The sequence below is a fragment of the Lolium perenne genome, chromosome 4 (assembly GCF_019359855.2).
Source record: "Lolium perenne isolate Kyuss_39 chromosome 4, Kyuss_2.0, whole genome shotgun sequence".
Classification (NCBI taxonomy): domain Eukaryota; kingdom Viridiplantae; phylum Streptophyta; class Magnoliopsida; order Poales; family Poaceae; genus Lolium; species Lolium perenne.
The window spans coordinates 144,800,118-144,812,503 of NC_067247.2; the positions used below are offsets into that span (position 1 = coordinate 144,800,118).

At 42.6% G+C, this 12,386-nt stretch overlaps 2 long non-coding RNA genes across 2 annotated transcripts; both read right to left on the reverse strand.

The window, feature by feature from the left end:
* Positions 1 to 4,542: 4,542 nt before the first annotated feature.
* On the reverse strand, positions 4,543 to 7,679 carry LOC139830532 (uncharacterized). The gene is made up of 3 exons (XR_011742869.1): positions 7,173 to 7,679; positions 5,988 to 6,072; positions 4,543 to 4,778 (listed from the first exon to the last, which is right to left on the reverse strand). It is a non-coding gene; the product is annotated as an uncharacterized lncRNA (long non-coding RNA).
* A 997-nt stretch (positions 7,680 to 8,676) lies between these two features.
* Positions 8,677 to 11,927, reverse strand: LOC139830533 (uncharacterized). Its single transcript, XR_011742870.1, has 2 exons — positions 11,291 to 11,927; positions 8,677 to 10,190 (listed from the first exon to the last, which is right to left on the reverse strand). It is a non-coding gene; the product is annotated as an uncharacterized lncRNA (long non-coding RNA).
* Between the last annotated feature and the right edge of the window lie 459 nt (positions 11,928 to 12,386).

Sequence of the window (12,386 nt, forward strand, 5' to 3'; positions counted from 1 at the left end):
GCTCCACCTGCTACTGCAGCAGAATTCTTTGAAATTAAACCTGCTTTACTAAATCTTGTTATGAGAGAGCAATTTTCTGGTGTTAGTTCTGATGATGCTGCTCCCCATCTCAATAATTTTGTTGAACTATGTGAAATGCAAAAGTATAAAGATGTAGATGGTGACATTATAAAATTAAAATTGTTTCCTTTCTCATTAAGAGGAAGAGCTAAAGATTGGTTGCTATCTTTGCCTAAGAATAGTATTGATTCATGGACTAAATGCAAGGATGCTTTTATTGGTAGATATTATCCTCCTGCTAAAATTATATATTTGAGAAGTAGCATAATGAATTTTAAACAATTGGATAATGAGCATGTTTCCCAAGCATGGGAAAGAATGAAATCTTTGGTAAAAAATTGCCCAACCCATGGACTGACTACTTGGATGATCATCCAAACCTTTTATGCAGAACTGAATTTTTCTTCACGGAACCTATTGGATTCAGCTGCTGGAGGTACCTTTATGTCCATCACTCTAGGCGACGCAACAAAGCTTCTTCATAATATGATGATTAATTACTCTGAATGGCACGCGGAAAGAGCTCCACAAGGTAAGAAGGTAAATTCTGTCGAAGAAACCTCTTCCTTGAGTGATAAGATTGATGCTATTATGTCTATGCTTGTGAATGGTAGGACAAATATTGATCCTAATAATGTTCCTTTAGCTTCATTGGTTGCCCAAGAAGAACATGTTGATGTGAACTTCATAAAAATAATAATTTCAACAACAATGCTTATCGGAACAATTCTAGTAACAACTATAGGCCATATCCTTGTAATAATGGTAACGGTTATGGTAATTCTTATGGGAATTCTTACAACAATAATAGGAATACACCCCCTGGACTTGAAGCCATGCTTAAAGAATTTATTAGTACACAAACTGCTTTTAACAAATCTGTTGAAGAAAAGCTTGGGAAAATTGATATACTTGCTTCTAAAGTTGATAGTCTTGCTGCTGATGTTGATCTTTTGAAATCGAAAGTTATGCCTAATGAAAATAAAGATATTAAGTCATTTGCTACAGCAAACGCCATCCAAGTTAGAATTAATGAGAATATAAGATTAATGGCCGAATTGCGTGCTAGGTGGGAGAAAGAAGAAAATGCTAAAGATAACAATGTAGCTAAAGTTTGGACTATTACCACCACTAGTAATGCTAATGCTTCACATGTTGCTGCACCTCCTACTATTAATGGTAAAAGAATTGGTGTTGGCAATGTTTCCACTTCTAATGCAAAGCGTGAAAAACTGCCTGAAATCGCTAAAGCTATTAAAGCGCACTGTGATAAAACTGCTGAATTTTTTTCTAATGTTGGGGACAATGATCCCATTGCTTTAGATCATAATGGTTTAGATTTTGATGATTGTCACATCTCTGAAGTTATAAAGTTCTTACAAAAACTTGCTAAAAGTCCTAATGCTAGTGCTATAAATTTGGCCTTTACAAAACATATTACAAATGCTCTCATAAAAGCTAGAGAAGAGAAACTAAAACTTGAAACTTCTATTCCTAGAAAGTTAGAGGATGGTTGGGAGCCCATCATTAAGATGAAGGTCAATGATTTTGATTGTAATGCTTTATGTCATCTTGGTGCAAGTATTTCCGTTATGCCTAGAAAAATCTATAATATGCTTGACTTGCCACCATTGAAAAATTGTTATTTGGATGTTAATCTTGCTGATAACTCTACAAAGAAACCTTTGGGAAGGGTTGATAATGTTCGCATTACGGTTAACAATAACCTTGTCCCCATTGATTTTGTTGTTTTGGATATTGAATGCAATGCATCTTGTCCCATTATATTGGGGAGACCTTTTCTTCGAACTGTTGGTGCTATTATTGATATGAAGGAAGGTAATATTAAATATCAATTTCCTCTCAAGAAAGGTATGGAACACTTCCCTAGAAAGAGAATGAAGTTAACTTTTGATTCTATCATTAGAACAAATTATGATGTTGATGCTTCGTCTCTTGATGTTACTTGATACACACTTTCTGCGCCTAGCTGAAAGGCGTTAAAGAAAAGCGCTTATGGGAGACAACCCATGATTTTACTACAGCAATTTTGTTTTATATTTGAGTCTTGGAAGTTGTTACTACTGTGGCAACCTCTCCTTATTTTAATTTTGTTGCATTGTTGTGCCAAGTAAAGTCTTTGATAGTAAGGTTCATACTAGATTTGGATTGCTGCGCAGAAACAGATTTCTTGCTGTCACGGATTTGGGTTGAATTCTCTGTAGGTAACTCATTAAATTCTGCCAATTTACGTGAGTGATCCTCAGATATGTACGCAACTTTCATTCAATTTGAGCATTTTCATTTGAGCAAGTCTGGTGCCTCTTAAAAATTCGTCTTTACGGACTGTTCTGTTTTGACAGATTCTGCCTTTTATTTCGCATTGCCTGTTTTGCTATGCTTGATGGATTTTTCTATTCCATTAACTTTCAGTAGCTTTGTGCAATGTCCAGAAGTGTTAAGAATGATTATGTCACCTCTGAACATGTGAATTTTGATTGTGCACTAACCCTCTAATGAGTTGTTTTGAGTTTGGTGTGGAGGAAGTTTTCAAGGATCAAGAGAGGAGGATGATACAATATGATCAAGGAGAGTGAAAACTCTAAGCTTGGGGATGCCCCAGTGGTTCACCCCTGCATATTTCAAGAAGACTCAAGCATCTAAGCTTGGGGATGCCCAAGGCATCCCCTTCTTCATCGACAACATTATCAGGTTCCTCTAGTGAAACTACATTTTTATTCCATCACATCTTATGTGCTTTACTTGGAGCGTCTGTTTGCTTTTGTTTTGTTTTGTTTGAATAAAATTGGATCCTAGCATTCATTGTGTGGGAGAGAGACATGCTCCGCTGTTGCATATGGACAAATATGTTCTTAGGCTTTACTCATAATGTTCATGGCGAAGGTTAAAACTGCTTCGTTAATTGTTATATGGTTGAAAACGGGAAATGCTATATGTGGTAATTGGTAGAATGTCTTGAATAATTTGATACTTGGCAATTGTTGTGCTCATAAGGATTGTTTAAGCTCTTGCATCATATACTTTGCACCTATTAGTGAAGAAATACATAGAGCTTGTTTAAATTTGGTTTGCATGATTGGTCTCTCTAAAGTCTAGATATTTTCTAGTAAGGGTTTGAGCAACAAGGATGACAGTGTAGAGTCTTATAATGCTTGCAATATGTTTTTATGTGAGTTTTGCTGTACCGGTTCATACTTGTGTTTGCTTCAAATAACCTTGCTAGCCTAAGCCTTGTATTGAGAGGGATTACTTCTCGTGCATCCAAATCCTTGAGCCAATAACTATGCCATTTGTGTCCACCATACCTACCTACTACATGGTATTTCTTCGCCATTCCAAAGTAAATTGCTTGAGTGCTACCTTTAAATTTCTATCCTTTATCTTTGCAATATATAGCTCGTGGGACAAATAGCCTAAAAACTATTGTGGTATTGAATATGTACTTATGTATCTTATTTCTTATTAAGTTGCTTGTTGTGCGATAACCATGTTCCTGGGGACGCCATCAACTATCTTTGTTGAATATCATGTGAGTTGCTATGCATGTTCGTCTTGTCTGAAGTAAGGGCGATTTACCATGAGTTGAATGGTTTGAGCATGCATATTGTTAGAGAAGAACATTGGGCCGCTAACTAAAGCCATGATCCATGGTGGAAGTTTCAGTTTTGGACAACAATCCTCAATCTCTTATGAGAATATTATTTGTTGTTGAATGCTTAAGCATTAAAGAGGAGTCCATTATCTGTTGTCTATGTTGTCCCGGTATGGATGTCTAAGTTGAGAATAATCAAAAGCGAGAAATCCAATGCGAGCTTTCTCCTTAGACCTTTGTACAGGCGGCATAGAGGTACCCCTTTGTGATACTTGGTTAAAACATATGTATTGCGGTGATAATCCGGGTAATCCGAGCTAATTAGGACAAGGTGCGTGCACTATTGGTAATCTATGCATGAGGCTTGCAACTTGTAGGATATAATTTACATAACATATATGCTTTATTACTACCGTTGACAAAATTGTTTCTTGTTTTCAAAATGAAAGCTCTAGCACAAATATAGCAATCGATGCTTCCCTCGTCGAAGGGCCACTCTTCTACTTTTATGTTGAGTCAGTTTACCTATTTCCTCCCATCTCAAGAAGAAAACACTTGTGTTAACTGTGCATTGATTCTTACATACTTGCATATTTGCATTCATCATATTACTTTGCATTGACAACTATCCATGAGATATATATGTTACAAGTTGAAAGCAACCGCTGAAACTTAATCTTCCTTTGTGTTGCTTCAATGCCTTTACTATGAATTTATTGCTTTATGAGTTAATGTGATGCCCCGGAACCGGTACCATGAGGATCCCAGCGAACCCGCCGAAATCCGCATGATATCGATTCAGAGACGCCCTCCGACACGACGTGCGCGACGAATCACACACGTGATGCCAGAGGAATTAACACGAGCGGTAACATTACAACAGGATTACAATAGAGCCCACAAGAAACATATATTACAACAACGACTCCAACGAGTCAAGATACAAATATACAATACAAGGATCCAAATCATACAGAAGATCAAATACATCCGAGTACGGACAAGATACAAATTGGACTAAGAGTCCTGAAGATAACCAGTGGCGTCCATAACCCTGCCCAGGCCAAGCCGGAAGGGTAACCTTGCTAACGTCGTCATCTCGTACCTGTCAAAGTCGGGCCATCGGTTGCCGACAAAAGGGGGAGGAGACAAAAAGAAAGGAAGGCGAGGGTAAGTACCATTGGCACGTACTTGCGAGAAAAGACCAGCTATGCTCGCTGGTGGGCGGTATAAACTTCACCCGGCTATATGTGGAGTTTAGCGGCAGCAAAGCTACTATCCAATAGAGACACGCTACAACATCCGTCTACTCAGAGAAGATAAGAGAGCGCACAAGGTAACAGTTCTATACTCTGCAAACATAACACAGCCGATGCGATCCCCCTTCGCAAAGAGGTACTGGCAAAGGCACACACACTTTTGAAAAAGTTTTATTAGCAAATTATTAGCAACAACATAAAGGTGTAAGTTGTTCTATGATCAAGCTATACAATTCCAAGTCGTCCATAACCGCGGACACGGCTTATCGATAAGATGTACACCCTGCAGGGGTTGCCCAAATGTAACCATACGCATGCTCGAACCCACTTACTACAGGTGGAGTCTCACATCAAGACCGTTCCCAATGCAAGAGAAAGTTTAAGGGGAGCCACCCCACTAAGCTACCCGTGACGAAGTTCGGCCGTACTCCGATACGGACCCAGAGGTTTGTGCCAACGGCTAAGCTAAGTGTGAACAACCTGCTGTCGCTAATCGTTCCACGATATGAGTACAGAACATAATATAAACACCCGAAGGCAACAGAAGTAAATCGTGCATCGTGCATATGAGCAAATAAAACCAAGGTTGTGGCTCCCAATAAACAGACTCGAGGAAAGGTAGTGGGTGATGGGGGTCCCACTCCCCCACGTACGGGTAGAGCGCTCAATCTCGGAACAGATAACAAGAACTCGGGTCCTAGGGGACATTAGCAAGTCAAAGTTCCGATGCTTTCGCAAAGGGGCTCACAGATGCCTCTGCTTACAATTTTAGTTGTTAACAATAAAGTAAAGCATGTGTATCTCCAACAACTGATATAGCATGTGTTACCCTCCCAACAAGATATCCCGAACATCTCGAGATATCAACAAGACCCTAAACTCGCCTACGACTCGCAAAGCTGGCAAACAACAAACAATAGGTAGGGCGAGGAGGTGTATCTCGGACATATAGGTAACAGGTGGATAGGACACGTGACACAACAGAATCGCAACACAAGGATAGCAATAGATCAAAAGAGCATGTAAAAGTAAAATAGGTGAAGGGGTGGGCTCGCCTGTAAAAAGCTGCAGAAGAACTTGTCGGAGAACTCGTCGTATCTCACACACCACTTCGTGATCCTATCCGGGAAGAAGCAAATGCTGTAAAACATAACGCATGCAAGTCTTACTACTACGTCAAAAGAATCAGCATGATCATGATATAATATGCATGGCATGGCAAATATGATGCGATGCAACTTATCCATATTAATCGGAGTCGGAACCCCGAACAATCAAATTAGGTTTGGGGTTGCATTTCTACCGGCATAGTTAAGTGTTCATTAGCATGGCAACACATGGCATGGGTGAGCTACATCAATTTTAAACGGAGCGGGGAAAACCTAATTGGAATTCCGAAATACTCCGCATTTATATTTATTAGGTGCGATGCAAACTACAACGGTACATCATGATGCGAGATACAAGCAAGTATATAGATGACATATTTAGATTTCTCATATTTTTCTGATCAATTTATATATATAACTTCAGCAAGTACAAACATATTTATATAAAACAAAATAAAAGAAAGAAGAGGGCAGGCAGATGTGATACGGCAGGGTTCAGATAATTTTTCAGATGTAACTGGGAGGTGTTGTGACTTATCTGACGAAACTGAAGTGAAAAGCAGAGGCATGCCGGACGGAGAGTCAAAACACGATGGAATGGATAGGTAGCAACTAAGCATGCAGACAGGTAGCTGGATCAATCGATCCCGTGTCTAGCTAGCTGAAACAAGTATGCTAGAAGGTGGATGGATGGATGGATGGAGATGCATACGGGGTGAAGCTAAGCAACCATGCAGCTAGCTGGGAATTGGAGTCTGCACTTGTGGATGGATCAAAGTATGTACTACCTGGAAACAAAAACAACACTGGCCACTTGCGTGGGAGCGGAACGACAACAAGGAGCAAAGCAGCAGGACACGAACATGTACGAGTGCGAACAGTTTTCGAACCAACTCTGCTAGGTTATACGAGCTGGACTTGGAGATGCACAACGACACGAACGAAAATAGTGGAGATGATGGTTCTGGCGATGAAGACCAACAGGGGCCGTGGTTGTCAGGCGGGAGACTAGACAACACACAGTTAACTGAACCCAAACGTATTTGAGCACTTGGCGACGATGTTCAGAAACGACGACAGCGTTCCAGGCATGATTAGAGATGAGGAAGGGGAATGGAACGGGGAGCTCACCGTGATGGTTCTGGTGGAGTCGGACATGCGCAGCGCAGCCGGGGACGAGGGCACGAACGGCGATGATGCTCCAGGAAGAAGAAAGGTAGAGGCAGCAGCGTCCACGGTTGAGGAAGATGAGGTAGTCGAAGGCGAAGCTCCCGGCTTGCGCTCCTGGTTGGAATCGAACGAGGAGAGCTCGCCGAACGCGTCCCCGGCGCTAGCCTGGCGCGGCGAGGTCCATGGCGACGGTAAGGACGGAAACTCCGGCGACATATGTCTGTTTGCCGAAACTCTGAATTTGATTGGGGAAAATTTCGCCTCGTCGCGTGGAAGAGAGGAAAGGGATGGCGGCGGCGCAGAGGAAGAAAAGAGATGGCAGCTAGGGTTTGAGGGGCTGCCTCGATTGGGATTTTGTGGAGGGGACAAGCGGGAGCAGAGAGCAGGTGGTGCGGTGGTGGAGGTCACGTTTTGTGTGTGTTGAGCATGAGGACAACCAGAGGAGCCTCTCCTAGTTAGCTGATTGAATCGGTTCATTGGGAGGAAATAAAAGGATTGGAAGGAAACTGCCTGTGCTTTTCTATTTGCTAGGATCTTGCAAAAGCAGAGAAGAAATAAGGGGAGAAAGATAGGAATTGAATAGAAAATGAAAGGAGGAAGACTTTGGCAGAACAATTGCAAAACTTCGTTTTAATTCAGAATAATTTAATGTTTGCAAATATTTTGATTTTAGAATTCTAAATGAAATAAGAATATGATAGAATAGTTTTTAATATGAGATAAATAATAATGAAATAGGGTTTATTTAGAGGACATTTAAAAATAACTTCTATTTTGTCAAAGGCATGTATATGATGTATGCATGATGCGGATGACTTTGGAACGACTCGGAAAAAAAAAACAAGAAGCGGCGAAAAATCTAATATATGGTTTTTCCGGGTCGTTACAATCGACACCACTAACAAGGAACCTCGCCCGAGGTTCTACCTCAAGGTACGGGGGAGAGAGGTGAACTATCGGATCTTCAGGCGACGTGTCGAACTCCTCGACACCACTAACAAGAAGTCGTTGTTTCCGCTGTTGATGATGCACTTTCGTCGGGATCCTCCGAAGATCGGACCTAATAGGTGAGGGGCAAAGATCGTCCAACCCACGTCGAAACCTAAGACTCGAAGAAGCAGATAAGAAAAGATTCAAAACTCGCAAGGGTAAGAGGAGCAAGAATATAGATAAGGAGAAAAATCAGAACTAATCAGATCTATCCAACGAGTTTTCAGAAAATAGTTTTGACACTAGACACAACGTCCGTTGGCAAGGTTATCCTACAGGCTAGACTAGTGGGGTACCGTCAACCTGAGCTCTGATACCAACTTGTGACGCCCCGGAACCGGTACCATGAGGATCCCAGCGAACCCGCCGAAATCCGCATGATATCGATTCAGAGACGCCCTCCGACACGACGTGCGCGACGAATCACACACGTGATGCCAGAGGAATTAACACGAGCGGTAACATTACAACAGGATTACAATAGAGCCCACAAGAAACATATATTACAACAACGACTCCAACGAGTCAAGATACAAATATACAATACAAGGATCCAAATCATACAGAAGATCAAATACATCCGAGTACGGACAAGATACAAATTGGACTAAGAGTCCCGAAGATAACCGATGGCGTCCATAACCCTGCCCGAGGCCAAGCCGGAAGGGTAACCTTGCTAACGTCGTCATCTCGTACCTGTCAAAGTCGGGCCATCGGTTGCCGACAAAAGGGGAGGAGACAAAAAGAAAGGAAGGCGAGGGTAAGTACCATTGGCACGTACTTGCGAGAAAAGACCAGCTATGCTCGCTGGTGGGCGGTATAAACTTCACCCGGCTATATGTGGAGTTTAGCGGCAGCAAAGCTACTATCCAATAGAGACACGCTACAACATCCGTCTACTCAGAGAAGATAAGAGAGCGCACAAGGTAACAGTTCTATACTCTGCAAACATAACACAGCCGATGCGATCCCCCTTCGCAAAGAGGTACTGGCAAAGGCACACACACTTTTGAAAAAGTTTTATTAGCAAATTATTAGCAACAACATAAAGGTGTAAGTTGTTCTATGATCAAGCTATACAATTCCAAGTCGTCCATAACCGCGGACACGGCTTATCGATAAGATGTACACCCTGCAGGGGTTGCCCAAATGTAACCATACGCATGCTCGAACCCACTTACTACAGGTGGAGTCTCACATCAAGACCGTTCCCAATGCAAGAGAAAGTTTAAGGGGAGCCACCCCACTAAGCTACCCGTGACGAAGTTCGGCCGTACTCCGATACGGACCCAGAGGTTTGTGCCAACGGCTAAGCTAAGTGTGAACAACCTGCTGTCGCTAATCGTTCCACGATATGAGTACAGAACATAATATAAACACCCGAAGGCAACAGAAGTAAATCGTGCATCGTGCATATGAGCAAATAAAACCAAGGTTGTGGCTCCCAATAAACAGACTCGAGGAAAGGTAGTGGGTGATGGGGGTCCCACTCCCCCACGTACGGGTAGAGCGCTCAATCTCGGAACAGATAACAAGAACTCGGGTCCTAGGGGACATTAGCAAGTCAAAGTTCCGATGCTTTCGCAAAGGGGCTCACAGATGCCTCTGCTTACAATTTTAGTTGTTAACAATAAAGTAAAGCATGTGTATCTCCAACAACTGATATAGCATGTGATACCCTCCCAACAAGATATCCCGAACATCTCGAGATATCAACAAGACCCTAAACTCGCCTACGACTCGCAAAGCTGGCAAACAACAAACAATAGGTAGGGCGAGGAGGTGTATCTCGGACATATAGGTAACAGGTGGATAGGACACGTGACACAACAGAATCGCAACACAAGGATAGCAATAGATCAAAAGAGCATGTAAAAGTAAAATAGGTGAAGGGGTGGGCTCGCCTGTAAAAAGCTGCAGAAGAACTTGTCGGAGAACTCGTCGTATCTCACACACCACTTCGTGATCCTATCCGGGAAGAAGCAAATGCTGTAAAACATAACGCATGCAAGTCTTACTACTACGTCAAAAGAATCAGCATGATCATGATATAATATGCATGGCATGGCAAATATGATGCGATGCAACTTATCCATATTAATCGGAGTCGGAACCCCGAACAATCAAATTAGGTTTGGGGTTGCATTTCTACCGGCATAGTTAAGTGTTCATTAGCATGGCAACACATGGCATGGGTGAGCTACATCAATTTTAAACGGAGCGGGGAAAACCTAATTGGAATTCCGAAATACTCCGCATTTATATTTATTAGGTGCGATGCAAACTACAACGGTACATCATGATGCGAGATACAAGCAAGTATATAGATGACATATTTAGATTTCTCATATTTTTCTGATCAATTTATATATATAACTTCAGCAAGTACAAACATATTTATATAAAACAAAATAAAAGAAAGAAGAGGGCAGGCAGATGTGATACGGCAGGGTTCAGATAATTTTTCAGATGTAACTGGGAGGTGTTGTGACTTATCTGACGAAACTGAAGTGAAAAGCAGAGGCATGCCGGACGGAGAGTCAAAACACGATGGAATGGATAGGTAGCAACTAAGCATGCAGACAGGTAGCTGGATCAATCGATCCCGTGTCTAGCTAGCTGAAACAAGTATGCTAGAAGGTGGATGGATGGATGGATGGAGATGCATACGGGGTGAAGCTAAGCAACCATGCAGCTAGCTGGGAATTGGAGTCTGCACTTGTGGATGGATCAAAGTATGTACTACCTGGAAACAAAAACAACACTGGCCACTTGCGTGGGAGCGGAACGACAACAAGGAGCAAAGCAGCAGGACACGAACATGTACAGGTGCGAACAGTTTTCGAACCAACTCTGCTAGGTTATACGAGCTGGACTTGGAGATGCACAACGACACGAACGAAAATAGTGGAGATGATGGTTCTGGCGATGAAGACCAACAGGGGCCGTGGTTGTCAGGCGGGAGACTAGACAACACACAGTTAACTGAACCCAAACGTATTTGAGCACTTGGCGACGATGTTCAGAAACGACGACAGCGTTCCAGGCATGATTAGAGATGAGGAAGGGGAATGGAACGGGGAGCTCACCGTGATGGTTCTGGTGGAGTCGGACATGCGCAGCGCAGCCGGGGACGAGGGCACGAACGGCGATGATGCTCCAGGAAGAAGAAAGGTAGAGGCAGCAGCGTCCACGGTTGAGGAAGATGAGGTAGTCGAAGGCGAAGCTCCCGGCTTGCGCTCCTGGTTGGAATCGAACGAGGAGAGCTCGCCGAACGCGTCCCCGGCGCTAGCCTGGCGCGGCGAGGTCCATGGCGACGGTAAGGACGGAAACTCCGGCGACATATGTCTGTTTGCCGAAACTCTGAATTTGATTGGGGAAAATTTCGCCTCGTCGCGTGGAAGAGAGGAAAGGGATGGCGGCGGCGCAGAGGAAGAAAAGAGATGGCAGCTAGGGTTTGAGGGGCTGCCTCGATTGGGATTTTGTGGAGGGGACAAGCGGGAGCAGAGAGCAGGTGGTGCGGTGGTGGAGGTCACGTTTTGTGTGTGTTGAGCATGAGGACAACCAGAGGAGCCTCTCCTAGTTAGCTGATTGAATCGGTTCATTGGGAGGAAATAAAAGGATTGGAAGGAAACTGCCTGTGCTTTTCTATTTGCTAGGATCTTGCAAAAGCAGAGAAGAAATAAGGGGAGAAAGATAGGAATTGAATAGAAAATGAAAGGAGGAAGACTTTGGCAGAACAATTGCAAAACTTCGTTTTAATTCAGAATAATTTAATGTTTGCAAATATTTTGATTTTAGAATTCTAAATGAAATAAGAATATGATAGAATAGTTTTTAATATGAGATAAATAATAATGAAATAGGGTTTATTTAGAGGACATTTAAAAATAACTTCTATTTTGTCAAAGGCATGTATATGATGTATGCATGATGCGGATGACTTTGGAACGACTCGGAAAAAAAAAAAACAAGAAGCGGCGAAAAATCTAATATATGGTTTTTCCGGGTCGTTACAATCGACACCACTAACAAGGAACCTCGCCCCGAGGTTCTACCTCAAGGTACGGGGGAGAGAGGTGAACTATCGGATCTTCAGGCGACGTGTCGAACTCCTCGACACCACTAACAAGAAGTCGTTGTTTCCGCTGTTGATGATGCACTTTCGTCGGGATCCTCCGAAGA